The following is a 6,149-nucleotide window of genomic DNA, read 5'->3' as shown; positions in this document are numbered from 1 at the left end:
ACCATGGCCTGTATCAGGCGCACCTTAGTCTCCAGAGAGACATCGTTGCTCCTGAGTACTTTAGAGGGGTCCCTAACAGCAGACTTTCCCATCATGATATGCTTTTTGATTTCCTAACTGCTGGTGCCAAGAGTGTTGACTGTGATACAACCACTCTGGAAGGCAGTTGGACCTGTCCTCAAAAACTAACCATAGAGGGAATAAGTAAAACAAAACAGACAAGAAACTAACCGTAGAGATTCCATATGACCCACTACTAGGAATGGAACCCAAGGAAAACAGAATTGATATATAAACCGGGATTTGAACATTGATGTTCATGTTGTTGTAATGTGCTGTCGAGTCACCTGCGACTCTTATCGACCCTATGCACAATAGCTCTGAAGCCTGCCCTGTCCTGAACCAGTCTCACTGACTCCAACACACCTACCCCCTTACCAAAGTTAGAGTATGAATACATGGTCTTCCTCTACGGCACTGTCATTACACGCTGTTTTTTGAAATAAGTCAATTGGTATATGCCATAAATTCCTGGGGCCTTATTATTTGCCTGTCTGTCCAACTCTCTGAGCATGATGTCCTTCTCCAAAGGCCGGTCCCTCCTGGCCATGTGACCAAAGTATGTGAAATAGAGCTTAAAATTTCTAGCTTCCAAACAGAAACTTTAATTTTATTAATCTCTTTCTAGTCCTTTTTTTTTCTGGCTGTCATTTGCTTGGTATATTTTTTTTTCTCACCCTCTTATTTTTAGTCTTTCTTGGTCTTCATTTTTCAGATCGGTCTCATGTACACAACATATTGATGGGCTTTGTGGGTTTTTTTAATCAAGTCTGCTACTTTTTTTCCTCTTCACTGGTGCATATAAACCATTCACATTCAGTGTAATTATTGAGAGGCTAGGTTTTATTGCTATAATTTTGTTGAGGTGCCTTTGGTGTTGTTGCTAGTTACTTTGGTCCATCCTGCTTTCTGTGGCATCTCAGTATTCCATTGTCTTCTTGCTCACATGGTTTCTGCTGAGAAATCGGCATTTATTATTTTTTTTAAATTTTTTTTTTGCATTTATTCTTATTAGCTCTCCCTTATATGATACTTTTCCTTTGTCCCTGGCTACTTTCAGAATTATCTCCTTATCTTTGGTTCTGGCAAGTTTGATTAGGATATGCTTTGTTGTTCTTCTTTGGAGGTCTATTTTATATGGCATTCACTAAGCTTCTTAAATATATATTCTTTCATTGTTTATTATGCCTGGAAAGTTTTCTCCTTGTAATTCTTCTACAACTTTCTGAGTGTCTACTTGCTTCTTCTTGCTCTAGTATTCCAATTATAAGCATGTTATTTCTCTCGAAAGTTACTCACCCTTTCTTCCTTTTCCTTCTTTTTTTATTCTGCATTTTGTTCTAACAGACAAGTACTGAGAATTCTACTATTGTGCTGGTTCTTTTTTTTCCTTATCCCCCCACCTTCCCAACCCAACCCCTGCGTATTAAACTATGAAAACCCATGATTACCACCCTGTTCATCCCCAACCACTTCATCTCCCCATTGCCTCCCTTAGATTCTCATACATAGTTATCTATTTCTACAACAATGTTCTTATACAGTATTTGTCCTTAAGGCACTGAGTTAGTTCACTTAGCATAATACTCTCCAGTCCCTCCCAAGTTAGTAATGATTTACAAAATCACGGCTTCTGCATGCTGCATAGTTTTCCATCATGTGAATGTACCATAATTTCTCAATTCATTCAATTGTGACTGGACATTTGGGCTATTTCAATGTTCTTACTATGGTGAATAACATGGCTATGAACAATGGTGTACAACTCTCCATTATTTGTGCCTCAATTCTCATTTTCCTGGGGTGTATTACAAGCAGTGGGATAGATGAGTCATATGGAATTTGTATTTTCTGATTTCTGAGGAAACCACCAAACTGCCTTCCAGAATGGTTGTACTGTTTTACAATCCCACCAACAATGTATAAGAGTTTGGAATGAGGGTTGCAGAGTGGAGTATACTCGGGGTGAGGGTGCGAGGGTGCGGGGGGATTGTATATCAATGAAGGAGCTTTGCTTTTAAAGAAGAACAAACTGGGGGTGGGTGGGGAGAAAAGTGCAACAATTAAGAATGGAAATACACACACACCCCCAAAAAAAAACCCTGAATATACTTTATCAGTCAATTAGAGTGTCACCCAAAATAATATTCTGTGCTTTTTTTGGTGAAAATTTTCAAAAACTTAAATATATCTATACCATCTATGTCTATTAAAAAAATTGTTCCTTTATTGACACATCCCATTCTCTCCAACATGTATTACTTGCTGCCCTGTTGAACTTTACCAGTCTTATAGGAGTGAGATGGTACTTCTTTGTGGTTTTGTTGTACATCACTCTAATTACCAGTTATTTTGAGAATTTCATCATGTGTTTCTTGGCCATCCAAATGTCTTCTTCTGTGAAAGTTTTTCCATTCTTTTGCCTAATTTGTAATTGTGTGATCAGTCTTTTTCTTGTGGAAACCCTGTAAACTTTTTATATGAGTCCCTTCTCTGAAATAGTATTGCCAAATGTTTTTTTTCCCAGTCAGTACATTTTCTTTTCACTCTGTTGGGGAAAAGTTTTTGATGTCCACAGGGGAGAGGGGGGGACAGAAAAAAGGAAAGGGGGGAAATTACTGGGATAGCAGAAATTAGAGGGTTGAGAGAAGAGAGGGGAGGATTGGGAAAAGTTCAAAGGGAATTTGAAAAGAAGAGATAAAAGGCATAGAACAATAGTAATAAATTCTATTAAATGCAATGCATAGAAAATGAATGATTGTAGAAAACAAAGTCTATTGTAACAAAGCACATATTAATAATTACATGAAAATAAATAAAAACATGGAGGGGAAAATAAGAAAAATATGTAAGATATAAAGGAATCCTGGTGATTTTAGATTGAGGAACTGTGTAAATCTGCCTTTAGCCAACTCTTGATTGGAAGTAGTAACGGAATATTTGCCCTGGATAGTGTTGCTGTTGATGTTGTTCTTGTTATGTGCCATCAAGTCACCTGCTATTCATAGTGACCCTATGTACAACAGCCCTAAACCCTGTTCTATCCTGTGCTACTCTCACTCTCTGTCACACCTTCCCAAATTACCCTAGTCACTGAATCAATCCACCCCATAGAGGGTCTTCCTCTGCTGCACTGTCCCTCCACCCTCCCAAACATGATGTCTTTCTCTAAGGACTTGTCCCTTCTTGCAAAATGTCCAAAGTATGTCAAATGAAGCTACAGAATCCTTGCCTTCAAGGACCAGCCTGGTTTAACCCTCTGCAGGATGAACCTGTTCGTCTTCTTAGCAATCCATGATCTTTTCAATACTCTTCTCCAACACCACAGCTCAAAGGCGTCAATTCTCCTTCTATCATCCCTAGTCATTGAATGCAAAGACCATAGCCTGTATCAGAGGCGCCTCAGTCTCCAGAGTGACACCATTGCTCTTCAGTATGTTGGAGAGTTCCCTATCAGCCGACTTTCCCATTGCAATACGTCTTTTAATTTCCTGGCTTCTAGTGCCAAGAGTGTTGACTGTGGAGCCAAGCAAACAAAAGCTGTGAAAAGTCTCAATCTCTTCACCATCCATCCTGATGTTGCCACTTGGCCTAGTGGTGAGAATCTTTGTCTTCGGGATATTGAGCCTCAATCCTTATTGAAGGCACTTCAGGTCCCCCCCAGGTTCATAAAGCAGGGTTGTGTCATCTGCATAATGCAAATTCTTGATGAGTCTTCTCCAATCCTGATGTTACATTTTTCCTCATACAGCCGAGCCTCCCAGACAATCTGTTCTGCATATAAGTTGAAGAGGTATGGATATAGGACACATCCCTGGCACACACCCTTTCCAGTTTTGAACCGTGCAACATTTCGTTGCTCTGTTCTGATGACTCTCTCCTGGTCCAAGTATAGGTTTTGCATTAGCACAATCAAATGTACTGGGATTCCCATTCTTTTCAGAGTCAGCCACAGTTTGTTGTGATCCACAGTCAATCACCTTTCCATAATCAATGAAACACAGATAGACATTCCTCTGGTACTTTCTGCTTTCAGCCAAGATCCATCTAACATTAGCTACAATATCCCTAGTACCACAACCCCTTCTAAACTCAGTCTGCACTTCTGGTGGTTTTCTGTTGATGTGTTACTCCTGTTGTTGTTGGATAATCTTCAACAGAATCTTGCTTTCATGTGACATCAAAGATATTGTTTGATGATTTAGACACTCTGTTGGATCACCTTTCTTTGGAATGGGAACAAATATAGATCTCTTCCAGTCAGTTGGCCAAGTAGTTGTCCTCCATATTTCTTGATACAACTTGGTGAGCACATCTGGAGCCCCATCTGTTTGATTAAATATGTCTATTGGTATACCATCAATTCCTGGGGCCTTATTTTTTTGCCAATTCCTTCAAAGCAACTTGAACTTCTTCCTTCATCACCATAGGCTCTTGCTCATATGTTGTTTCATTAAATTCTTCTGTGTCTGCCGATTCCTTTAGATACAGTTACTCTGTATAATCTTTCTATCTTCCTTTAATACTTCTTGGATTATTTAATATTCTGCCTAAAGCATCCTTAAGTATAGCAACTTGAGTTTTGAATTTGTTCTTCAGTTCCTTGAGCTTTAGAAATGCTGAGCGAGTTTGGCCCTTTTGATTTTCTGACTCCAGCTACTTGCACATTTCAATGTAATACTTTACTTTGTCTTTCCACGTTGAAGATTAGTTTGTTAACAACAGATTTTGGTTGTGCATGCTGGTGCTTAGTCTAGAGAAAATATTAAGCTCCACTCAGTGCGCTCAGGAGATTTGTATTTGAATATATCTTTAAACCCACTTTGAATTACTGATTGAAGAGAGTGACATTTGGAAGAAAGATAAGCAATAAGGGTGTGAGGGTAAATTATAATGGTCTTTTAAACTGGAGCAAGCTGTTTGGCTTCTAAAGTAGGGTGAAGTTGATATCTATCAGAGCCCCCTCCAAAAATTGAACTTAAAGGAAGTTGGTAGGTATGCTCACTCATAGAGATCACCTGGATCCACTGGAGTATAAGTAGGAGACATGCAACATTTAAAAGACAGCTGAGCTGGGACATATTCCTTCAGCACTATCAACCTAGCATGCACAGATGTACAGATAAATTAAAAAGAATTGTCAGTTTCAGGAGACGTGATCTCTGGCTTGTTGGCTTGGCCCAAAGTGGGAATTAAGTTAAAAAAGAGGCATCAGTCAGTCTGGAATGCAGGGAGAAAGGTCGACTTCTGAATTTATAGCTGATCCCCATTTGAACCTAGTCATAGGTGGCTAGGGATGAGTTGATCAGAACCCAACCATATGAAGATAAATTGTTCCATGCTGCACGCTAGTGTTAATTGCTTCAACCAGATGGCTAACTCTGGGTTGGACATTGCTTGTGGATGCAGATACATGAAATATCCAATGGGAACACACCATTTTCAGCAAAACGGACATTCTTGTTCCCTCAGAGTACGAGTTTGATAGGGATGAGAAAAACAGAAATTAACTGATATTAAGATATGAGACATTGGAGATACAAGATGACAGCGGAGGCAGAGACAGTGTGGTGAGCTGCGGGAGCAGTGAACCACTTAAAGCAGGGCCATTATGGCCTTCCACAGACTTCGGCTTATTGATAATTGAACACTTAAACAGTTGATGACTGGCCCTCAGTGAAGATCGAGGCTCAACAACAGGAATTCAAGGATTCCCAAAGAGAAATGGGTGAGTTTCATGGCTCCCAACACCCTCTGCAGAGCCCTCGCCGCGCCGCACAGCCGCTGCAGCTCCATGAGGCTTCCACAGCCAGAACGAATGGATTCCCTCACCCAGAATGGATGCTGAGCACTGGCCCTCCTCAAGACTGGTACAGTGAAGCCACCACACTGCTGCAAGTTGGTCTGGAGAGAATTCTTGGAGCCAGGATGGCAGCAGTGGGGGAAGCGGGCGCCCGCCAGCCACCCACACAAGAGGGGCTGCACACCAGCCGAGCGCCCGTGTGGCGGGGGGATGCGCCCCCAATGACTGCCCACGCTGGGGGAGCTGCGCACCTCCTGCAAGCCTCCTGTGCTGGTGGGGGGGCGCA

This window comes from Elephantulus edwardii, unplaced genomic scaffold (assembly GCF_000299155.1).
Source record: "Elephantulus edwardii isolate Elephantulus edwardi_28Jun2011 unplaced genomic scaffold, EleEdw1.0 scaffold00343, whole genome shotgun sequence".
Lineage (NCBI taxonomy): Eukaryota > Metazoa > Chordata > Mammalia > Macroscelidea > Macroscelididae > Elephantulus > Elephantulus edwardii.
Note: the sequence above shows the minus strand (reverse complement) of the source record.